Source organism: Cetorhinus maximus, chromosome 23 (assembly GCF_964194155.1).
Source record: "Cetorhinus maximus chromosome 23, sCetMax3.hap1.1, whole genome shotgun sequence".
In the NCBI taxonomy this organism is placed as follows: domain Eukaryota; kingdom Metazoa; phylum Chordata; class Chondrichthyes; order Lamniformes; family Cetorhinidae; genus Cetorhinus; species Cetorhinus maximus.
The window spans coordinates 38,785,579-38,811,141 of NC_135901.1; the positions used below are offsets into that span (position 1 = coordinate 38,785,579).

At 43.9% G+C, this 25,563-nt stretch overlaps 2 protein-coding genes and 2 non-coding genes across 4 annotated transcripts in view; 2 read left to right on the forward strand and 2 right to left on the reverse strand.

Annotated features, from left to right (window-relative positions):
* Positions 1 to 4,905, reverse strand: part of LOC144697563 (uncharacterized) — an 89,392-nt gene extending 84,487 nt beyond the window's left edge. The window contains exon 1 of the mRNA XM_078569611.1: positions 2,171 to 4,905. The gene's annotated coding sequence lies outside the window, so the exon portion shown is untranslated. The remainder of the gene's footprint in view (positions 1 to 2,170) is intronic.
* Positions 1 to 25,563, forward strand: part of LOC144697486 (uncharacterized) — a 352,987-nt gene that overhangs the window by 248,224 nt on the left and 79,200 nt on the right. The gene's annotated exons all lie outside the window — the stretch shown is intronic.
* trnat-ugu (transfer RNA threonine (anticodon UGU)) lies at positions 10,125 to 10,197 on the reverse strand. The gene has a single exon. It is a non-coding gene; the product is annotated as a tRNA-Thr (tRNA).
* Positions 19,982 to 20,054, forward strand: trnav-uac (transfer RNA valine (anticodon UAC)). Its single transcript has one exon. It is a non-coding gene; the product is annotated as a tRNA-Val (tRNA).

The window sequence follows — 25,563 nt, forward strand, 5'->3', positions numbered from 1 at the left end:
GCCTTTATTAGCCAAGGCATTGAATATATAGCAGGGAAGTTATCATGGAGCTGTATAAAACATTACTTAGGCCACATCTGGAATACTGTGTGCAGTTCTGGTCGCCACACTATAGGAAGGATGTGATTTCACTGGAGAGGGTGCAGGGGATGTTGCCTGAGCTGGAGCGTTTCAGTTGTGAAGAGAGACTCGATAGGCTGGGGTTGTTTTCCTTAAAGCAGAGAAGGCAGAGTGGGGACCTGATAGAAGTGTACAAAATTATGAAGGGCATAGATAGGGTGGATAGGAATAAACTTTTCCCCTTAGTGGAGGGGTCAATAATCAGGGGGCATAGATTTAAGGTAAGGGGCAGTAGTTTCAGAGGGGATTTGAGGAAAACTGTTTTCACTGAGAGGGTGGAACTCTGGGACTCACTGCCTGAAAGGGTGGGAGAGGCAGGAACCCGCACAACGTTTAAGGACTATTTAGATGAGCACTTGAAATGTTCCAGTTTACAGGGCAATGGGCCAAGTGATGGAAAATGGGATGAGGGTAGATAGGGGCTTGATGACCAGAGTGGATACGATGGGCCGAAGGTCCTCTTTCCGTGCTGTAAAACTCTGATGTCCCATCAATGTGTTCACACTGACGAGAGAGCGTTCAGATGTTTTCACTGTGGGACTGGGTTCAGGCAATCAAGGGACCTTATTCGACACAAGTGCAGTCACGAGGTGACATCATCCAAAAAACACCGTGTTAGTTTTCACATGTAAACTGACAAAGCCCAGCTTTACCTCACCACCATCCCTCTCCACTCCTTCACTGTTACTAAATTATCAAACTGTTTATCCCACATCCCGTACAGGATGAGCAGAAATTTGCTCCTTTTAAGAATTGGGAAGATCAAAGCCATTTTCTTCAGTCACCGCTACAAATTCCGTTCCCTAACTACCCAGTCCATCACTATTAGGTAACATTGGGATATGTTGTCCTATGTTTGCAAAGCCAGAAATCTTTATTCCTATGTGAGAGGGAGAGAGCTATTCCTATCATATTCAGTACATTTCAGGAGATTTTATAAAGTGATTGGACAGTGATTTCTCACAGATCTCCCCAGCTTGAGAAGGGAATATCCTTATTGATTTCTCACAACTGATTTCTGACTAACCTCACTATTTCTAAGCTACGAGCTTGTTTTCCGAATTTCTTGATGACAAACCGTAGATAACATACTAAAGCTACTAGAATGATCAGAATCAGCAACACAGACCATTGAGCTGCCACCAAGAGTAAATGTCAAAACTTTTCCACTAAAATGTGATAACTATCGACTTAGATTCATCCACCCCACCTGTCGATCATCTCTCACAATTCTAAATTATTGACATGTCGTAAATATGTCTGGTTCAAACAAAAGTTCACGCACGGACTTTAAAGATTCTCCAGCTCTGTTTACCAGCATCCACCTTGTGGATATTTTCTAAATCCAGATTCTATTTCCTTCTTCACTTTAACTTCATTCCCTCTGATAGATACGAGTGTGTTTAATTCAATGCTGATTGTTTTATAGTTAGTTTCACCATGGAGTGTGAGTTAATGTCTTGATGATTTAAAATGTCTCATTCAATTTTCCACAATAATCACTTCGTGTTGTTCTGTTGTCAAGTAGCTGAGCATGTCTGGGAACTGTTCTTCAGTACAGGGTCACCATGCATTTCCACATGTTAATTACACCACATGGAATATATCACATCTGCACACTCACGCTGTATCCCAATATCATGTGCGAACCTATGCAATCTACTCTTGGCCTTTCAGGTGATCTTATCAAAATATCAATGGGGTGTCTGTCTGAAGAGCTTTGCTGATCTAACCCTGCATGGTTTTGATGCCTTGGATAGTGGCCAGACTATGAAATTCTGTTTCTTTTAAATACAGAGGCAAGGACACAAACATCACCAAGAGAAATCTCTGTTTACTGTTCTCATCTACACTTTCCTGGCTTTAACTAGAATGTACATGTACATTAGATTGAACTATTCCATTGAACTATACCCAGGTGAATTATTCCATTTCCCAACTGGTGGTGTGATTTTCTCTATCTTTTATTCTAAATGCATCATTTCATGAATTACTATTCTATCTCATTCAGGAGCACTGGAGGAACTATATTGTCCCATTTAATACTCACATAATATGGTGTTTGTAGATCAGAGACAGAAGTACAGATACTTGCAATCAGATTGCAGATCACTCCCGTTCTCAGGCACTTTGTCCTGAACAATAACAAATGGGATGAAGCCAAATGTTTATAAAGAAAAGCCTTTTGTTTACATTGTCACTGTGCTGTCAGTGGAAAGGGTTAACTTCTCAGCTTGTTAGCAAAGAGGCTGAAGAAACATTCTCAAATGTGCACACTTGTTTCAACTTTATGTAACTTCATTTTCAGATCAAGGATGAACCAAACCCCATTTCAATCTTTGTTTTCTCAATTCTTTTGGTATTTTTCTCAGCTTTTCACAAATGTTTTTTTTTCTTCTTCCTCCAGGCACCTTTCCAAGTGACATTAATAAAACTGAAGAAAAATAAAACTGAAAAAGTTCACTTTCACAGGCAAAAGGAGCTTCAACCTTCTGAGACTGAAAAGAGTTAAAGAGGGTGGAGCTTCCCACAGCTTGTGAGCTCCGGATCATAACCTCAAGGCTGAAGCTTATCTTTAGGGAATCAAACTTTTCGATGCCTTTTACAATTGTACAAGTTCATTGTAATTCATACTTAAAGGTTTACTTTCACTCAGTCGTTATAACCTTTCACTTTTCTCAGCACAGAAGCTGGCAGCATTTTCGATTAAATCCCAATTATAAACTTCTCTTGTAGCTGGTGTATGGAGAAGATCATGTCCACTGTAGATCTGCCAGCACAGAAACCGCACTGTGCTTCTGGATACACTCGGTCTGCAAGTAGATGGAGTCTTTTAAGCCTGACCCTAGTGAATGCTGTGGAATGAGATGTCTCTGTACTTATTGCAATCTTCTCTGTCAACGTTCATTTTGTATATTGTGATCATTCTTCAATCACACGTGTCATGTGGAAAGGATCCTACATCCCAACAGAGAAGGAGGAGCTCATGAAGGTGTGACAGTAGATGGGACTTTCTGGGCTTGAGCAGTTCAGCTGGAATTCCATCCTTGCTGGGTGTCTTTCTGCTTGCTAAGCAATTAATGGCCTTTTCGAGGTCAAGTGATGAGGGTCCTCATCCAACTCAACCATGACAGAAAGCTGCAGGAGAGAGTCAACGGAGACTGGGAGATGTCCTTCTCACGGGAGTACAGCTCACGGTAAAGTTCAACCCTGTGGGACATCTGTTTACTTCTGTCAGTGAGAACTTCACCATCTGCTGATTTCAGGGGGGCAACTTTGGTGATGGTTGGACCAAGCGCCCTCCTGATCCCATCATACACAGCACGTAGATTTCCATTGTCACAGGCAGTTTGGATTTCATGCCGTGGGCTGATCCAGTGTTTATTTGCACAGTATCGCCCTGTGTTTTACACAACTGTCTCAGCTACTTTCAAGTTACACAGTGCTCTAGCTGTTGGGTTTATGTTGTAATTGGGTAGGCTTTGCTTTTTGCTTCAATGGCAGCTTCATCTCTGCTGAGTGGGTCTCAAACCAGTCTTTGTTGTGGGTTCCACCTTTCCCAAATGTTGCTGCTGCTGTGTCAGAAAAGATTGAACTCAGCGACTTCCAAGATTCACCAATATCAACATTGACTGATGAAGCTTTCATTGATGAGCCTATAAAATACTTCACTATTTTGTTTATCTTCCTTGATAATTTAATTACATAACAGAAGTGTCACTGTAAAGCAAGTGCATGTCAGTAAGAATTGTCAGCAAGGATTAATCAGCACTTTCTAATTGGAGATGTTAATCAGTGGAACCTCTCAGACACTGAATCATAGAGTTCGTACCAAAGATAAATTTAGGATAAAGTAAAAGTTAATTATTTTATTATAAATGCGTTCCTGTCATGGGTTCTTGAATTAAGGGTAATATCACAGATGATGCTTTTAAGAGATACACTGCAGTCCAGAAAATCAGTGACAGATTCAGAATATTAAACTCCAGCCAGTTATACGGCTGTTAACATCAGCAGGAACAAACCTAATTATTGTCAGACGATCAATCCTGGACATGATTAACAGAAGCAGTAACCGCAGAATCCAACTCCACAGTCATTTATGAATTCACTGGTGAGTCCGCAGGTTGGAGGACCTTGTGAATCCCTTTACACACACGGAGCAGGTGAATGGTCTCTCCTTAATGTGAATTCGCTGGTGTATAGTCAGCTTAGATGACTGTCTGAAACTCTTTCCACAGATATTTCAGCTGAAAGGGCTCTTCTCAGTGTGAATTCGCTGGTGTGAGTGAAGGCTGGATAACCGAGCAAATTTTTTCCCACACACGGAGCAGGTGAACAGCCTCTCCCCAGTGTGAGTGCGCTGGTGTACAGTGAGGGCAGAAGAATGCTTGAACCTCTTTCCACAGGAAGTGCAGCTGAACGGCTTCTCCTCAGTGTGAATTCCCTGGTGTTCAATGAGGACAGATGACTGTCTGAAACTCTTTCCACAGGTACTGCACCTGAATGGACTCTCCTCAGTATGAATTCACTGATGTAACTGATGCTGAATAATCGAGCAAATCCCTTTCCACAAACGGAGCAGGTGAATGGTCTCTCCCCAGTGTGAAGCCGCTGGTGTCTAACCAGGTCAAATGACTGAGTGAATCCCTTCCCACACACAGAGCAGGTGAACAGTCTCTCCCCAGTGTGAGTACGTTGGTGTACAGCGAGTGTGGATGAATGCCCGAAACTCTTTCCACAAGAGGTGCAGCTGAAAGGCTTCTTTTCAGTATGAATTTGCTGGTGTGACCAAAGACTGGATGACCGAGTGAAACCCTCCCCATACACAGAGCAGGTGAACGGCTTTTCCCCATTGTGAATTCGCTGGTGATTCAGCAGGCTGGCTGACTGAGTGAATCCCTTCCCACAGATGGAGCAGGTGAACGGTCGCTCCCCAGTGTGAATTCGCTGGTGTGTAGTGAGGGTGGATGAATACCTGAGCCTCTTCCCACACTCGGAGCAGCTGAAGGGCCTCTCCTCAGTGTGAATTCTCTGGTGTAACATCAGGGAGGTTTTCTGAGTGAATCCCTTCCCACACTTGGAGCAGGTGAACGGCCTCTCCCCAGTGTGACTGCGTCGATGGTATTCCAGCGAGGATGGATAATTGAATCCTTTACCACAGTCCTCACATTTCCAAGGTTTTTCCATAATGCCAATGTCTTTGTGTTTCTACAGTTGAGCCGATCAATTGGAACCTTATCCACACACACAACAGGTGACAGTTTCTCTCTGCTGTGAATGGTGTGATGTTTGTCCAGATTGTGTAACTGGTTAAAGCTCCTTCCACAGTCAGTGTGCTGAAAAACTCACTCGGGTATATGTGTCTCGATGCTTGTCCAGTCACATTTATGTTTCAATTATTTTCTTGGAGACAAAACGGACGAACATTTTCCCTTCCACCTTCAAAGGTTAATGGTATTCAGGTTCTGAATAACCAATTGGCTCAACCAAGATGTTTAGATTCAGTGCACATCTCCAAATCCTTCCTTTCTAAGTCCTGTAAAGAGAGGTTACAAAAGTAATCACTGTAAGTACAGCATAGGAATTCAGAGCAGACAATTCTTGTTTTTACTTTCTCATTTCCCAAAGCTGCGAACCCTTGGCCCAAACACACTCTCATTTCCTGTGCTAAATTCCAAACCCATCATACCATCTCCTCCATATATTTCCTCCACTCCCAGTTTTCTCCCTCCATCTGCTCTGGTTCAGTTCAGTTCTCAAACCCCTGTGTGCAGAGTGAGAATAAAATCAATGAATGAATCACTTTTCTCCTGGTCACTGGGACCCTGAAGCCCCGCCTACTCTCTCGTTTCACCAGGATAGCAGGGCATGCGCGAAGCTCGCTGCTGAAGCAAGATGGCGGCCGTTAACCTGGGCCTGTTGGTGGTGAAAAGCCCCTGAGCTGCAGGTTCTTATTGGCAGTTTCCTACCTCCAGCGGGTGTTTCTGAATCCTCCCCACCCACATCCTAGGGCTTCCGCACTGCTCTTGCTCCAGCTCAAAATGACTGGGGAGTGATTGACGGCATCTCTGGCTCCAGCTCCGGCCTCCCCAGCTGCACTGGAGAGGTGCAGAGGAGATTCACCAGGATGTAGCTGGGGCTGGAGAGTTTCAGCTATGAAGAGAGACTGGATAGGCTAGGGTTGTTTTACTTAGAGCAGAGAAGGCTGAGGGGATAGAGGTGTACAAAATTATGAAGGGCATAGATAGGGTGGAAGTGAAGAAGCATTTCCCCTTAGCAGGGGATCAATGTGTCAATAACCAGGGATCATCGATTTAAGGTAAGGGGCAGGAGGTTTAGAGGGCATTTGAGGATTTTTTTTCACCAAGAGGGTGGTTGGGGTCTGGAACTCACTGCCTGAGGGGATGGTAGAGGCAACAACATTTGAGAAGATTTAGATGAACACCTGAAACGCCACAGCTTACAGGGTTAGGGGCCAAGTGCTGGAAAATGGGATTAGAATAGATGGGGGCTTGCGGGCCGGCACACACACGATGGGCCGAAGGGCCTGTTTCTCTGCTGTTTCTCTCTGTGACTCGGACCAATAGGAAGGGGGCGGGGCTGGATGACCGAGCGGCAGCGGCTGCCAATCGGAGTGAATGAGGGGCGGGGCTGAGCCCGTTGTGGCTGCGCATGCGCTCCGCCGCACGCTGAACCCTATAAAGGCGGCCGTTCACCGCACCCCCCCCCCCCCCCCGCCCCGGACCTGTCAGCGGGAAAACCCCGAGCAGCTCTGCCGCCGGTTTAAACCCGGACCCGGGATCTTCTTACTGGGGGTTTGGGGTCTACACCGGGTGTTTGTGAACCCTCCTGTCTAACCCAGCCGCCGGCTCCATCCCTCCCCGCTCACCCGATAAACAGCCGCCGCCCCGGAGTTTGTTACTGGGGTTTGGCGGCTCCACTGGGTGTTTGTGAGGTCTCCCCACCCACTCCGCCCGCCTCCATCCCTCTTACAATCGGCCGTTTCTCTCGGGTTGTGGAGAAACTACCCCGTGAGTGGGAAGGGATGGAGCCGGCGGCTGGGTTAGATAGAGTGTGTGGGGGAGGCAGATTCAGTCGTGGATTTCAAAAGGGAATTGGACCAAAGCCTGCAGCATGTCCAGGGAAAGGGCAGGGGAATGGGACCAGGTGAGTTAGTTCCAGAAGAGTAAGAGGTCCCCCATTTCAGACAAAGATGAAGAGGTTTTTTTGTTTTCTCAGAGGGCCGTTAGTGTGAGGAATGTTCCCCAGAAAGCAATGGAGGCTGGGTTACCGAATTTATTCAAGGCAGAATTAGACAGATTTTTGATAGACAAGCGAGTCAAGGGTTATGGGGGGCAGCGGGGGTTGGGGGTGGGTGGTGGTAACGGACAGACTGGAAAGTGGAGTTGAGACCACAACCAGATCAGCCATGATCTTATTGAATGGCGGAGAAGGGTCAAAGAGCTGATGGCTGACGATCCTCTGACCTGGGCTGAATGGCCTCCATCTGTGGCGTTACCCTAGCTCTGATTTTATGGAACTGTGAGGGGCTTGAGCGATAAAATGATCTATTCCTGTTCCTATTTGTTATGATCTAATTCAGTACTGATACCACTCAAGGCAATGGTTACTATCATATTGCCAGCAGTAGCGTGTGCAACTGGTCCAAGGCTGGATTTAGGCCGCAGTCTCTATCGAGTCATGGATTTGAATCTCATCACTGCCAAAGTTTCTGTTGGTTCGTCCTTTCGGACGTTTCATCAAATCGCTTAGGATAAGCTCGGGGCATTGACATTTGAAGTGGTTTGTCTTGGTAGGGAGAACAAGGGAGGCTGTAGGAATTGCAAGGTGAGTGGGAATAGGTGGGGCTGAATGCTCTCAGTTTCTGCTGTAACATTTCCATGATTTTACATGAACAACATTTATACCAGTGTGAGATCTCCAGTCATGGCTGAGTGATTAAGGCGATGGATTGGAACTCCACTGGGATCTGCGCACGCATGTTTGCATCCTGCCGATTGTGTTGCTCAGTGTTCCTTCCTTTTGGAGCCTCCAGAATTAGTTATTGGCTAAATGGAGTCAGAACCTTCCAAACACTCCCGTCTGTTTTTCCTGCTTCACTTCTGTGTTCCTTCTTTCCTGTTCATCCACAAGCTTTCACAGAATCTACAGTCAGTATTGGAACAAAGCTGAGATAATTAGTGGCATCCTTGTTTTCTGAGAGTTTGCCTCTCCTTAGAGACAAACCCTTACCCGCTGTCACTCTCAGTGTATATGTCTGTGTGTGTCAATGTGGTTCAGTTACTGAGGGGTGAGACATTTTTACCATTGCAAACTTTATTCAATTTCATTATATATCTTCATGGTAAATGGTACAGAGAATAACAACAGGTTTAAAAGTTGCAAGAGGAGATTGACGCTTTCTGTGTTTATTTAAGTGGAGACTGCTTATTGATTTAGTGCCCATATGTGACACAGCGGAGGAAGATTGAAATGTTCACTGAGCAACATTTAAACAGACAGTGGATTCACTCGGTCTGATGGTGGGTTCCAGTTCGGCATATGCAATCAGAGAATCAATTTATATTCGCAGCTTTTTGCCCAATCTATCTAATAGGTTGGATGTTATGCACATTTGTGTTCCATTTTCTCAATTTATTTTAAATGAATATTCATAAATCTATTTGTGCGGGAACTTACTGAATAACAGCAGAACTGGCAAAGTTTGGACAATATTTCCTTGTAGCCAAAGGACACAAAGCAGAACTGAACTGTGCCAGTAATATAAGTAGAAGCGGGGAGAGAGGGAGTTTACTTGATCTTAGGTGGTCTTAAACCATTAAACCTTCAGTTGGAAGTTAATTTCGTTCAAAAAGTATGCTGTAGAAACACCCTAATTGTTCAGATTCGGTGCTTTCACTGCCTGGGCTCTATTCCCTGTCTCGATGTTGTGCAAAATGACGTAACCAGCAGCCAATTTATGGTTTGAAAAACAATCATATTAAACTCGAAATCTTAACCCTGTTTCTCCCTTCACATTTGCTGTCAGACCTGCTGAGAACTTCCAGCACTTTCTGTTTTTATTATAACATGAATTATTGTCTTTATCATACACATGATCACAAGAAATAGGAGCAGGAGTAGACCACACGGCTCATCGAGCTTGTTCCATCATTCAATGCAATATGGCTGATCTTGGGCTTCAACTCCATTATCCTGCCCATTCCCCATATCCCTTAATTCCCCGAGAGACCAAACATCTGTCCATCCCAGCCTTAAATGTATTCACTGATGGAACATCCACAACCCTCTGGGTAGAGAATTCAAAGGTTCACAACTCTTTGGGTGAAGTAATTTCTCCTCATCTCAGCCCTAAATTATCGGCCCTTTATCCTGAGACTGTGCCCCAGCGTTTTAGACTCCCTGACCAGCGGAAACAATCTCTCTGTGTCTACCCTATCAAGCCCCCTCAGAATTTTACAGGTTTCAATTAGATTGTCTTTCATTCTTCTAAACTCCAGAGAATAAAAGCCCAGTTTATTCAGCCTCTTATCATAGGACAACCGCCTCGTTCCAGAGACCAATTTAGTGAACCTTCCCTGCACCTTCTCCACTGACAGTATATCCTTTTACAAATGTGGAGATGAAAACAGCACATGGGATTCTAGATGCAGCCTCACCAAAACCATGTTACAAGACTTCTTTATTCTTGCTCTCTAATCCCCTTGTAATAAAGGCCAACATGCCATTGACCTTCCTAATTTCTTGCTGCCCCTGCATGCTAATTTTCCACGTTCCTTGTACGAGCACAACCAGGTCTCTCTGAACTTATAAATTTCTCACATTTCAAAAGCATTCTGTTGTTCTAATTTTTACAATCAAGTGAACATATTTGCAGCTGCCTACATTATATTCCATCTGCCATCTTGTTGCCCATTCATATGACTTTTCGATATCTTTTTAAGGTGACCTTGCTACCAAATTTCATAAATTTAAATTGTAGGCCCCAGTGAGAATTGAACTCACGGCCCCTGGTTTACAAGACCAGTGCTCTAACCACTGAGCTATGGAGCCAGTTGTCATTTTACCATCACAGCAAGTATCCTAGTGGAACGAGGAGTAGGGCAACGTTCTTTCTTTGCTGTAACTGTCTCTAATTTTATGTTTCCCAGCACCATTTCCCAGTCATTTCGACATTTTATTACACTCTATGGGAATGTACTTTCTTACATTCTCGTTTTTGAAGTCAAGACACTGAGCAATTTCAAAGTTTTTCTTTAATTCCAGAACAGGGTTTGGAACCAGACCAGCTAAATGACACTTTATTGGTGCCAACCCTTCACTGCAGCTCACCCCTTAAAAACAGTGGCTGTCATTGCCTGAAGATGTTTATGATAAAATTCTGTGGGAGAAACTTATCTCTGGTGAAAGTGTCTGAAAAATGGCAAATGTGGCGTAGATAAAGCACGTTGCAAGAGTTATATTCAGCTTTCCTCGTGATTTAGAGGTGAGGATTCGGCCCTTTCACCGCCGTGGCCTGGACTCGATTCCCGGCCAGGCAATGAAGGTTTATTGATCTGGTACAAACTGTTAAAACAAGCCTGGTTTACTTATTGTTTGAAAGCGGAAAACGCACAACAGCTCCGCCCGAATCAGTGGAGTGAGAGTTGAAGTTTCACATCAGAGCTGCAAATGTCACACGTGGAACAGCTTCGAGAAGAAAGAAAGTCCCTAATGTCCGAGGAGTATCAGTTTGGACAATTTGTATTTACACATTCATTCTCTCGATGTGTCCATTGCCTTAGCCACTCGACCACAAGGACCCGGTGTCTGTTTAAATGTTGCTCTGTGAAAATTTCAATCGCCTTCCGCTTTGTAGCATGTGGACACTGAGTAGCTGAACAGTCTCCACTCAGAAATACAGAAAGAAAATTCCTCTTGACCCTTTTAAACCTGTTTTTATTTTCTCTCTACGATGTTAATATGAAGCCACACAACTAAGGTGAATAAAGTGTGGATGGTAAAAATGGGGAACTGAAGCACATTGACACACACAGCGGGACACTCACACAGACATATAAACCGAGATCGACAGAGGCCGAAGGAGAGACAAACACCCAGAAAGAAAGGATGTCACCAAACTGGTTCAGTTTTGTCCCTTTTCTGTCTGCAGATTTCGCAAATCCTTGCAGATGAATGGAAATAAGGAAGCGCGGGAGTTTTTGTTTGATTCCATTGTTCCGATAACTAATTCTGTTGGCACCTGGTTAAAATCGGGAATAACGAGAACCGCAGTCAGTAAACCAACATTGGGGAAACCCCGATGGATGTCAGAAACATCACTCTCAAAACTCGCCAGCGACTAACAGCACTTCCTTAGGGAAAACAATTTCATATTAAATCCGAGATGACTATAAAGTGAGTCGTTCGGCCCTTCGTGCCTGTGTTGGCCTCAGGAAGAGCAACTAAACCAAATCCACACACCCGCCTTTCCCTCACAACAATTTATAGTTACATTGTCTCTCCTCGTTCACCCTGTCAAAATGAAGGAACACAACCCACCCCCGTATTAAACTGTAGCTGTCTCTTGCTCACCCAAAGGGAATTCCTAATGTGCCCGAAAGTGGGAAGCAACTGAAAATTTGGGAGCGGTGGAATTCGGACCCACTCCTCCAGAGGCTGGAACCTGAATCCAGCTCTCCCGTTTGTAGAGAAAATGACATTCGTTTGTAGCCAGCAGCTCAGAAATAACGATGAACTGCTTGATCAAAATAAAGTTCTTTTGTAATTCGATATGAAATCAATTGTATAAATAAATAATGTTTGTATCGAACACTGTATGAGGAATCCTAGTCCAACTCTTCATGTCATTGGGTCAGGGAAACTTTGTTAACAAAGGCAAATTGTGCATGGATTCTGCAGAAACTCCTTCTTCAAGCGAGAAATGGACAATGATTGAAAGAGGGAAAAGTCAGGTTTAAGTAAAGAGAGAAGGAATTTGAGACGAATTGGTTAGCTCTTTAAAAATAGCTGGCCCAGATACGATGGAGTGAAGGGCTTCTTATTGTAATAAAAACAAAAAATGCTGGAAAAACTCAGCAGGTCTGACAACACCTGTGGAGAGAGAAGCAGAGATAATGTTTCGAGTCGGCATGAGTCTGAAGAAGAGACTTACGGACTCGGAACGTAAACTCAGCTTCTCTCCCCACAGATGTTGCCAGACCTGCTGAGTTTTTCCAGTATTTTCTGTTTTAAGTTCAGATTTCCAGCATCTACAATATTTTGCTTCCATCTTAGGGCCTCTTACTGCGCTGTGCCATTTGATGATGACATTGTTGATCAGTCTGTCTCCAGCATTCCTAATGAGAACAGCCGAATTCCATTTCTTCAAAACAAAGACCCAAAGTGCTGCTGCATGACGTCACCGCGTAACATTCCAGACAGCTCCATTGGGATCTTTACAGCTCAGGGTTTGTGCAGGGCAGTGGGGGTCATGGTCGTTTCACATGTGGCAGAGCAGCGGTTTGAAGCCGGGCAAGAGCATGATCCAAACTTGTTCATTTAAGTGTGAGTGAATGTTCAATAATTTACATTTGTTGTTAAAAATGAACACATGGGTTCGAACACTGCTGCCTAAGGACTTAGCATTTTAAATAGGAGAAAACCCACCCAACCACATCCGTATTTTCTTATTCATTTGTGAGCATTCCGGAGATGGCGTATTGGCCCATTGCTTTGTCTGATATTGCTCCTGAAACAGAACAGAATCAAAGCAGCAACAATACGCCATAAGGCCCCACAAGCCTCCTCCGTCACTTAATAAGATCATGGCGGATCCCCAACCTCAACACCAATTTCCCACCCAATCCCGATCGCCCTTCATTCCCTTAGAGTCCAAAAATCAGGAGAATTTTTGGATGTTTTCTCTTCCATTGATCCGGGAGTTCTGTGGACACCTGGTTGAAATCAGCAATAATAAGAAGAACATTCGGTAAGGTTTGAATTTACCTGCGAAGACTCCAGTGGAAATTAGAACCATCCATTTAACCACTCGGCTATGATGATTGACCAAGGATCCAATGCTTTTCACTCAATCATCAATAACAACATTCACAGCTTCCGCTTCTCAGCTGCACCTCCTTCCAAACATTGTGATCCATTTTCCTCAGGATTTGTTTCTGGATTTAATGTTTAGCTGCTTTGTGACCTCATTTTGAAATCAGAATCGCTTCAATATCCAACACAATTTGAATTGCAAACCTGACGGCAAACAATGTAAAAATGTCACTCGGTAACACAAATCCCATGGCGCTCATTTTCAGATTGACAACAGTTAACTTTTCAATAAAATGAAGGAATTTTACAGTGAAACGATTTAGAAAGTTTGTGTGACTTTTATTTGTGACTCACTCACTCGGGTATTCTGTAAATGCAGCTCGGAGGTTTATTGACCGGGATATAATCTACTTGCGTTTTCCTGAGCCTGTGCTCGGTGTATTGGGAGGTTTGGCCCGGGTTGGAGTATCATGCGTCCCAGGGATGGACAGTAACCCGCTGATTGAAGCTGCAGTCGCTACTTTCTGCTGGCAGCGGGTGATTGGAGAGTGCGGGGCCGGAATATTGCTGCTTTTCTGCTTTTCCCCGTCTCACTCACTGTGGAGCTGAGGAAGAGGGAATAATTGACGGGTTTGTTTCAATCCAATAATTTCATAAATTTCCAATGGGCTAGATATCGGTACATGGTGGCTCTAAATGTTTTCTCATTATATTTGAAATTAATATTCGAAAAAAGCCACTTACCTGGGAGATCACTGGATAAAAGTGGAACTGGCAAGATTTTGGGGATCTTTCATTTCAGCGCAAGTAGCCAATGACAGACCGGAACTGTGTGATAATCAATGCTGATGGGGAGAAAACAGAGAGAGCTTCGCTCCTGAGTGGTTTCAAAAGTGGTCGAACAGCTGAACGCGCTGACCAATTGCACCACAGAGACTGATAAAGACTTTGACCAGGTTGTCAGTGAGTTAAAGCTTCAGATTGCTGCTACCGGAATGACAATTGTCTCTATCAGTTTTACTCTTCCAAAATAAAGAGTGGGGCATTCATTGTGGATACATGGAAACAGTCTGATCCCACCCACTGCAGACACATCCATGTCACCGGGAACCAGCTCTCCTACAACCGGTGCCGTCTCCCTTCGAGCCTTTCGGTGCCTTGTCTGTTACCAAGTATTCTGATTGTCTCGAAGCCGATATTAGGTTTGAATTCCTCATGTGCAGTAACGAGAACCCTTTCAATGTCTCAGATCAGTTAATTTTACTGATAATATCAGAGTCAATGTTCCAGCGTCTTAAAGAAGGGAAAGGTGCCTTGACTGTCTCTGGTCAGTCGAACAGTTCAACCTTCATTTCCCTCTGATTCCGGTTCCCATAGAGTTTCTAAAGATTCACAAAGCTGGAGACTGGGTTTTCTGTTTTGGTTCCTTCTCCATTTTCCCACCTGCCAACTGACAATATTTTCCAAAATCTCATCTCAATCCCCCGCCTTGCATCATGTCCAGAGACGAGGAAATTCAGTTTTGTGGAGAGATTATAGAGGCCGGGATTGTTCTCTTTAGAGCAAAGAACAAAGAAAAGTACAGCACAGGAACAGGCCCTTCGGCCCTCCAAGCCTGCGCCGATCATATTGCCCGTCAAGTTTAAGTGGAGATTTCATGGAGCTGTTCGAAATAATGTGGGTGGGGGCAGTGGGGATGGGCGGCTTGATGGTGCAGATAGGGAGAAACTGTTTTCACTGACGGGGGTCAGTAACCACAGGATTGGGATTTAAAGATAGTTAAGGAAAGACAGACTTGCATTTATACAGCGCTTTTCCTGACCAGCGGATATCTGAAACCACTTTCAAGCCAATTAAGCACTTTTTGAAATAAAAACAAAATGCTGGAGAAACTCAGCAGGTTTCACTTTCCACAGACGCTGTCGGACCTGCTGAGTCCTACCTGCGTTTTATGTTTTTATTTCAGATTTCCAGTATTTTGCTTTTATTGAAGTACTTTCTGAAGGAGAGTCATTGTTTTCATGCAGGGAGCACGGCAGCCAATCACTGCTCAACAAACACCCAAAGCCAGGGACTTCACAATGCGCAGATTTTATAATCTTGGTTGAAGGTTAATCAGTGACCAGGGCACTTGACTGCATCCTGCTGTCTTCAACAAACTTCAATCTGCAAGTTTTTATGATGGTTCTGGCCAGTTTCGAACGAGGCAACTCTTCACATATTAGATAAACATGATAACCACTGCCCTGCAGAAACAGGGGACAGGAGAAAAGCTCAATGGGCCTCACTAAAATGTTAAGCGATGAGGTCATGCAGTAACACTTTGAGTCTTTATTTTGAAGAAATGGAATTCGGCTGCTCTCTTTGTGAATGCTGGGAGACAGACTGATCCAATAACGTCATTATCAAAAGGCACAGCTCTACAAGGGACCCATAGTATCGATGTCAGTTTTCCACAAAGAGCTTTCGAGTTAATCTCAATTTCTTTGTCTCTTTCCATAACCCTGATTTTATTTCTCCCTTTCAAGTCATTGTCCAATTCCCTTTTGAAAACTCTGAGTTAAGAACAACAATATTGAAAGAGGTGCAGGAGCTGCTGCCGTGTCCATGCTCAGTGTGTGAAAATTAACAAAGATTCCCTGACTCATTGAGATGAAGGATTGGATTCTGAATTTTTTTACAATTATTCAAATTTTAAAAATAGTTGATTTCAAATCGAATTTTCAAAAAACAAATGTCTATTCTGACCAAACATCTCCTCATTTTCCTCAGTCGATACCTTTAATCAACATTTCATTGAGCAAACACGCACAGTCACCACAGGAAAAAAACACATCATTTGAAACATTGAAATAGTGAAACACTGAAATAATGAAGTGAATAATGGAGATGATTTCTGTATACTACAAGGTGCAGGATGATCTGATTAACTGGCGGAGCTGGTTCGAGTTTCCCAATGACCCATTCCTGCTACTCTGCTTCTGTTCTAGTTCGATGATAATATCAGTGAAGGAAATTATGAGCAGCCGTGTGCCCCGTGGTAATGTGGCCGAGCAGTCTAAAGCGCTGGATTACAGCTCCAGTCTCTACAGAGGCGAATCCCACCACTGCCAAACGTTCAGATGGTCTACCTTTTGGGATCAACCCCATTGGGACCAACAGATCCCAGCTCACATTAAACCCAGCGGAGTGTGCTTTGTTTTATTTCGAGGAGAGACAATATAAATATCAGTTGCTGTGGGGAAAAAGCGGGGTGTGGAATTGCAGTTGTTGAGTTGCTCTTCCAGAGGGTCGGCATGTGAACGACATGCTGAATGACCGACTGATGTAGCCGTCTATGATTTTATACAAACATCATTAATGCAAATCTGGGGCTTGGATTCGTGACTGAGTGGTTAAGGTGATGGGTTTTGAATGCATTGGGATCTCCACAGGTAGGCTGGAATCCTGCCAATTATGCTCCTGATCATTCCTGAATTTTACAGTATACCTGCACAATTAATTATCCAAATAAGTTGAATAAAAACCATCTAAAACCTCCAGCGTTCTCTAATGTCTATTCGTCTGCAAACATTCACAAAAGTTGCAGCGAGAAATGGAACAAAAACAGAACCAGGTTGGTGTTAGGCTTGATTTCTGGGTGTTTGTCTCTCCTTCGAGACAATCCCTTGCCCTCTGTCACTCTCGGGTTATATGTCTGTGTGTGTCCGTCTGTGTGTGTCAGTGTGGTTCAGTTCCCCAAGGGGATTAACATATTTTTACCATCACAAACTTTATTCACATTAGTTTCAAATTTCACAGAGAAAAATATCAGGATGGAAGATGCGGGAGGAGTTTGCCATGTTTGGAAGGAGGTGCAGCAAAAAAGTGGAAGATTCAGGGAGAAGCTTTCTTCTCACTTAACACGAGATGTGGAACCAGATCTGGGAGGCATTTGTGTTGGTGTAAACAGTAAAGCCATCCTTATTCCTATTATATTTTGCCTTGCACAAACATCTCTAGGGTTTTGGGTTTGGTTAGGGTTTTGCAACCTATCACAGACCTTCTCTCATTCCCTATCTTCACCTCTATATTTGTTCCCGACCTGTTGCACGGGTGACATTTCCAGCTCTGAGGCAGAATTCCAGCTCTCACTCCACTGATTCTGGCAGAGATGAGCGTCTTCTGTTTTTCATCAAGAAACAACTCAGACTCATTTTAACAGTTTGCACGAGGTCAGTAAATCTTCATTCCATGACCAGGAATCAAACCTGGACCACAGCAGTGAAAGTGCTGAATCCTGACCAATAGACCACCAAGAAAGCTGCTCACACGCTTCACAATGTGGCTTATCTATGCTACCTGTGTCTTTCATTTTTGTTTCAGACCTCTTTCACCAGAGACACGTTTCATAAGAACAAAAGAACATTAGAAATAGGAGCAGGGGTCGGCCATTCGGCCCCTCAAGCCTGACCCGCTACTCAATAAGATTATGGCTACTCTGCCCCAGGCCTCAACTCCTCTTTCCTGCCAGCTCCTCATAGCCCTCAACTCCCCAATATTGCAAAAATCTATCTACCTCCTCTTTAAATACTCTCAGTGAGCTATCCTCCACAACTATCTTGGGTAGAGAATTCCAAACATTCACTACCCTCTGGGAGAAGAAATTCCTTTGCATCTCAGTTTTAAATGAGTACCCCCTGATTCTGTAACTATGTCCCCTAATTGGAAGTTCCCCCATTAGTGGAAACATCTTCTCAACATCCACCCTGTCAACCTCCTCAGAATTTTGCACGTTTCAATAGGATCACCCCTCAGTCTTCTAAACTCTACTGAATAAAGTCTTCACCTGCTTCACAGTTCTTGATTAGTCAACCCTTCATCCCAGGAATCAGCCTAGTGAATCTCTTTTGAACTGCCTGCAATGCTTCCTTAAATATGGGGACCAAAACTGTACACAGGACACCAGGTGCGGCCTCACCAACACTCTGTACAGCTGTAACAAGACTTCCCGATTATTAAACTCCAACCACGAGCAAAACAGGCCAAAATTCCATTTGCCTTCTTAATTACTTGCTCCACCTGCATGCTAACTTCTTGTGTTTCATGCATAGGAACACCCAGATCCCTCTGTGCTGCACTTTTTTGGAATCTCCCTCCACTTAAACAATATTCTGCCTTTTGATTCTTCCTAACAATGTGTATGATCTCAAACTTTTCTACATTAAACTCCATCTGCCAACTTTTTCCCACTCACTCAACCTTTCTATATCCCCTTGAAGATTCTTCAAACCTGACCTCCCACCTATTTTTGTACCGTCAGAAAATTTGGATAAATTACACTCTGCTCCCTCCTCCATGTCAATAGCATAGATAGTAAATAATTGAGTCCCTGGGACTGATCCTTGTGGCACTCCACTAGTTACGTCTTTCCAATCTGAAAATTCCCGGCTCTCTGCCTTCTGTGTTAACTTGGTTAAAGTGAACATTTCTGCTTCTCTTTAGCTCTGAAGAAGATCACACGGACTCGAGACGTTGACTCTGTTTCTCTCTCCACAGATGCTGTCAGATGCTGAGTTTTTCCAGCATTTTCAGTTTTTATTTCAGATTTCCAGCATCCACAGTACTTTAACTTAAAAGCAAAATGCTTCAAAAAGCAAACGTTTTCTTCTTATATATTGTTCTGCCGTTTTTCAGCTTTCCACATAACTCGGTATTCTCAGCTAAACATTAATCACGGGCTCTAGCAAAGATTGAACTCTCAACCCCTGGTTTATAAAAAACCAGTGTGCCAACCACTGAGCTATGGAGCCACTGGCTAGCTAAACAATACTGGAAAGTCGACCATATTCAATAGGGCGCGGTAGGTGCTAAGTCCCAGGTGGGTGACATTTGATAGACCTGGAAATGTCTGAGAGGGAGAACAGGAAGTTAAAAGATGCGACATGAAAGTGGCAGAATTTGATGTGTGTCAGTTACTTTCAGTGATGAATTTCTGCCGTGTGTCACCTTGTCAGTTTCACAGGAGCCGCAGGGATGAGGTTGGTGGCACCTGGTTAAAATTAGGAATAATGAGAACTGTAGTCAGCAGGATTCAAACCGACAGAGGGAGACCCCAATGGATTTCAAATCCATCACCTTAGACATTGAGTTATGACCAACAGCTGCTCCAGAGCTCAAATGTGTTCTTATCAAATCAGAGATGGCTGCAAATAAGTCAATCGGCCCAACGTGTCTGTGCTGGCTCTCTGGAAGAGCAGCTCAACCAATTCCACACACCCGCCTTTCCCCCACAACAATTTATATTTGTATGGCCTCTCCGTGTTTTTCCAAACAAAATAAAGGACCACAACCCGCCCTATGTTAAACTAGAATCTCCTGTTGTTCTCTGAAAGGGAATTCCTAAAGTGCCCGAAAGTGGGGATGTGACTTAAACCTCTTCAGCGCTGGGATTCGGATCCACTCCTCCAGAGACTGGAAGAAACCCAAATCCAAATCTTCATGTCACTGGGTCAGGGAAAGTGTGCATGGATTCTGCAGAAACTCCTTCTTCAAAAGTGAATTAGATAGTTAGAAATAGAGAAATTGAGGCTTATAGAAAGAGAGAAGAATATTGAGACTAATTGATTGCTCTTTAAAAAAGAAGCTGCGATGATCTAATAACTCTCCAACCTGCTGTGCCATTTGATGATGACATTGTTGATCAGTCTGTCTCCAGCATTCCTAATGAGAACAGCCGAATTCCATTTCTTCAAAACATGGACCCAAAGTGCTGCTGTGGAACTGTATTATAGTCGGGTGTACTAGGCCCTTTGTGTGGCGAGTTTCTGTAGTGTAGTGGTTATCATGTTTGCCTTACATGCGAACGGTTCCTGGTTCAAAACCTGGCAGAAACATTATCAAAACTAGTTCATTTAGATGAAAGGGAAAGTTGCATTGTTCCTGAATATCAGCTGAATGTAGAATCTCACATCCGTATTGCACTTACTCTCTGTCTTTTCACAAAGTGGGCACTCAGCAAAATGAGGATATCCTTCAGCTGGCAGTGGGTGAGTGGAGAATATTCAAAATGAATTTTCTATTAAAAACATATCTGTTGGAACTCGCCGGGTAACAGGAGAGTTGGCGATTTCTGCCCTTTTATGTCACTTAAGGACCCAATGACAACCCGGGACTGTGTGACAATGAATGCTACTCCAGCTAACACCAATCGCTGTTGTCATTGGCTGAAGAAGCCGTTTGTGTTCTACATAAACGTGGCATTTTGTGGGAGAAAAATGTCTCTGGTGAAAGCGATGTGAAATGAAAATAAAATATACAGATAGCATGGATAAGCCGGGCTGTGAAGTTGCAAGCCTGGGGGTCTAGTGGTTCGGCTTCGATGCTTATAAATGTCATGCGAATGATTAAAATAAATGTGCATTACTTCCTGATTGAAAACTGAAAACGCATATCAGCTCCGCCTGAATCAGTGGAGTGAGAGCTGGAGTTTTGCATCAGAGCTGGAAATGTCACCCGTGCAACAGGTCGAGAACAAATGCAGAGGTGAAGATTGGAAATGAGAGAAGGGCTGTGATAGGCTGCAAACCACTGACTATAGAGATGGTGGTGCAAGGAAAAATGTAGGGGTAATAGGGGAGATTTCACTGTTTACACCGACACAAATATCCTCCAGACCTCGTTCTGAATCTCGTGCCAAATGGCAAAAAAATTTTCCCTGAATTTGCTCAGCCCCATGACGTCAAAGGAGCTGAACACAAGGGAAGAAGGTGGATTTTGCTGGAATGGGTTGTAAGATGACAGAATGACTGTGAAGGCAGCAGCATTGGGAGTGAAAATGAAACAATTATAGAAAGTTACAGCACAGAAACAGGCCATTCGGCCCATCGTGGTGCTTTGAAAGAGCAGTTGTGATTGGTTGATCAGGAGTGATATTTGTCCCAGTTTGAGCAACAGGAAGAAAGATCTGTCCCATTTCCACCCACATTTTGCACCCTCATCCCTTTAGTCCGTTTCTCTCTCAGGCCTTGTAACCTATCACAGTCCTTCCCTTTTTTCCTTTCACTCCCCTCCCTCCGCCTCTGGATTTGTTTTCCACCTGTTACATCTCTGACTTTTCCAGTTCTGATGAAAGATGATCCAGCTGGAAGATTAACTCTGTTTCTCACTCCACAGACGCTGCCAGACCTGGTTTCATTTAATCAGGAATTTCTGTTCATTGAGACAGTTCACACAGCCGTAAGGAAACGGTTTTGTCCGGTAATTGAACTTAGGCTGCGGCAGTAAACGCACCACGTCCTCAGCTCGAAACAGTCTGACTTCCAGTGACGTTTTCACTCATAAACCAGCAACTCTGGTTTTCACAAAGTGGGATGGAGAAAGTCTCAGTTTGAGCGGTGACACTGCCGGAGCAATGGAGAGCTCGGGATCACCCATGGAAGCTGCAAAGTTTTCAGGAATAATGGCGCCCAGCGTGGGGCTGGAACACACGGCCCGGAAATTAAGAGTTTCATCCTCTAGCGATGGAGCTCGCCGGGCATGCAAGTACAATCTTTCATATTCCAAAATACAGGAATAGAAATCCTGATTTCCACTTTGTGTCTCAGCTTGTTCTGAGTTTAACTCATGTGAATAAAGCTTGTGATGATAATAAGGTGTCCATCGCCTTGGGGAACTGAACCACTTTGACACACGCAGGAACACACAGTGACATAGACACCGAGAGTGACAGAGGCCTCAGGAGAGACAAACACCCGGAAAGCAAGGATGCCAATTACGGTTCCTTTTCAGGCTGCAAGTTTAGTGAATGTTTATACATGAACGGAAATGAATAAACGCGGAAGTAAAGCAAGCAAAGCACACTGGAATGTTTGGAAGGGTTTTATTTAATCTAACCAGCAAATAATTCAGGAGCCAACTAAAGAAAGATTTATAGTCACCCAGACTCGAACTTGCGCCAGAAGACGCCAACAGATTATAAAATAATCACCTTAACTACTTGGCCCCGACTACAGACCTTAGAACAATTCTAATGTTAGTCATATAACATCTCAGAACGGTTATAGCAGAGAAAAGAGTGCATTCGTCTCTACATGTTCCCCAGCAATTTACACTGACTCTCCTTGTTCTTCCTACCAAAGTGAAGATCTTATTACGTCACTTACTTCGAGCCCATTCTGAGATGATGTGACTGAAAGGGCAACACGTACGGAGGACTGGAGTCTAAACCCAATCCCCTTAGACCCCCCGGCCGTGTCGGCTCTCTGGAAGAGCAATTTAATTAATTTCATAATGCCACAATATTCCCCATAGCAATTTATGTCGATTTTGTCCTCCCTCGTCCTTCCTGTTAAAATTAAACACCGTACAAAAACCCCTACGATACAATTTGAGTGGCACTTGTTCGACCTGTTGTTCAAACTGCTCATGTACAACTTTCAATTTCCAAAACCCACCAACATCATCACTGCGGCTCCTGCGAAACTGACAAGGGAACACACGGCAGACATTTATCACTGAAAGTAACTGACACACATCAAATTCTAAACACTTCTATGCTGCAGCTGTTTCTGCTTCTGTTTCTGCCTCGCCTCTAGCTCCCTCTGCCCGTCAAGTTCCCAGGTCAATTAATTGCTTGATGCAGTCACAGTCAGTTCACGAACTCAATATTTCCCTGGAAAGCAGGGACAGGGAATGTAAGACACGAGGCTTTGAGAAGGGTTGGATTTACAGGATCTCATTTTCCTGATTGTCCCAGATACTGATTACAGGAATGTGCACAGTGTCAATTATGCACAGTCACACTCTCCTTCCCGTCTTGTGCACCCTGTTAAGCCTGTTCATATTTTCACACTGGTTTTCAATGTGAAGAAAGCGGAGCTGGGATGAGCTTATGTTGTTCAGTAGATTTACTGTAAGAAGGTATACAACAGAATCATGATAAAAGTGCCTATTTTGAAAGGGATGCTCCATCTCCATATCATTACGTTCATCCAGAAGCCCTGTAAAAAGTACAAGAAAGATTTACTGGAGTGATGCCAGAACTGAAAAGTTATAACATTCAAGAACGATTGAACAGGTTAAACAGATTTTCTCTAGAAAACAGGGTGAGTGATGGCTTGATCGAAGCTGTTAATATTAGAAAAGGGTTTTGAAGATGTTTCTACTTGCGGATAGACAAGAATCAACATAACTTAGACACCAATAAATCCAATGTCGATTTCAGAAGCAACGTCTTTGACCAGAGATAAAGGCTGAATATGATAGAAATACTCGGCATATCTGGGAATTTCTGTGGATTGAGAGTCAGAGTTATGTTTTCAGGTCTGTGCACTGACTCAGTACAACCCTGCTGAAAAGTCACAGGCCTGAAATGAAAAAATATGTCTCTCTCCACTGACGCTACTAGAACTGTTTCAAATTCCAAAATGTTCTATTTCTATTTCAGATTTACAGCATCGCTTTTCTCTTTTCCTTGGATGAGAATATAGAACACATTACCAGAAGGATTTGAGATCCAATTCTGAGCTGCACACTCCTGGGTAAAGTCACACTGTGAAAACATCATTCACCAGCTGAAACAAAAATAAAAATAGCTGGAAAAACTCAGCAGGTCTGACAGCATCTGCGGAGAGGAATACAGTTAACGCTTCGAGTCCGTATGACCCTTCATCAGAACTGAATGTGGAAATGATTCACTCGAGAATCTGATTAGTTGACACAGCAGCAGTCACATCTGATGGAGAAAATTCAAGTAGTTCTTGTGTGCAAAGTTTGGCCACCAGTTAACAGTCCGGCTTTAGAACTTCAAAGGATTTAATCCACATTCTTACAGGCAAGACGGAGATTAAATGTTCAGTGTACGGAAAGAAAAACCACTGTTTCACCTCACCTGCGAAGAATCCAGTGAATTGACATCTAACTGTAGGAGTTTGTTCTGCTGTTAATTACACCCAGGACATAAGTATGGTAGAGGCGTGTGCACTTTGTTGCCTTAATTGATTGAATAATTTTATATTTTGATCCGAAATCTCCAGTCATCAACGGATCATAAAAAATTATTTTTACATGCAACGATATCGGCTTCTAATGGCGGGCCTGTCACCCAGCATTCACAGCGGGAGAACATGTGCCCTATCCAGAGCCCCAGGGATCTGCGCAATAGCATTGCGGTCTGTGATTGGCACCCGCGCATTGCGGTCTCCTGTCTGAGATGCGCAGTGCTGTCCTGTGACCAAAGCCGAAGCGAGCGGACAAGAAAATGGCGACTGCAGCAGAATTACAGAGTAAGTGCGTGGGCGGGAGGAATGGAGCCAGCGGAGTGGGCAGGGAGGCTTCATAAACACTTGGTGCAGGCCGCAGATCCTTAATAAGAAACTAACGCTCCCGCGTTTGCAGCGAACAGACCGGAAATGGCTGGGTCTCTCCCTCTGCTCGGCCCGGGGGAGCGGCTGTGCAGCAGAGCGCATGCGCGGTCATTCTGGTCCAGGTAGCAGGAAGAGAGAATGTTGTGAATTTCTAAGCTAAAAGCGAAAATCTGCGGAAGCTGGAAATTCAGAACAAAAATACCTGGAAAAACTCAGCAGGTCTGACAGCATCTGCGGAGAGGAACACAGTTAACGTTTCAAGTCCGAATGACTCTTCATCAGAACTAAGGAAAAATAGAAAAGAGGTGAAAACTAAGCTTGTTTAAGGAGGGTGGGACAGGTAGAGCTGGATAGAGGGTCAGTGATAGGTGGAGATAACCAAAAGATGTCATAGACAAAAGGACAAAGAGGTGTTGACGGTGGTGATATTAGCTAAGATATGTGCTAATGATGACATTAAGGGTAGAAAGCAGGATGAGCAAAGTACAGATCGCCCTATTGGGGGTGGGGTGGGGGGGAAGGGATCGAAATAGGCTAAAAGGTAGAGATAAAACAATGGATGGAAATACATTTAAAAATAATGGAAATAAGTGGGAAAAGAAAAATATATATAAATTATTGGAAAAAAGGGAGATCGGAAAGGGGGTGGGGATGGAGGAGAGAGTTCATGATCTAAAGTTGTTGAACTCAATATTCAGTCCGGAAGGCTGTAAAGTGCTGAGTCGGAAGATGAAGTGCTGTTCCTCCAATTTGCGTTGAGCTTCACTGGAACATTGTAGCAGGCCAAGGACGGACATGTGGACATGAGAGCAGGGTGGTGTGTTGAAATGGCCAGCGACAGGGAGGTCTGAGTTCAACAAGTTCAAGGACCCTCACATCCTTCATAATGTGTGGTGATCACTGGTTTGCACAGACCCAGATGTTCTGTGTCCGTGTCTGTGACATCATCACACATCGACAATTACATGGTGACATCACCCCGCTCCCTGGGTATTTCCTCAACTGGGAGATTTTTCTCTGACTCCAGCGCTTCTGATAT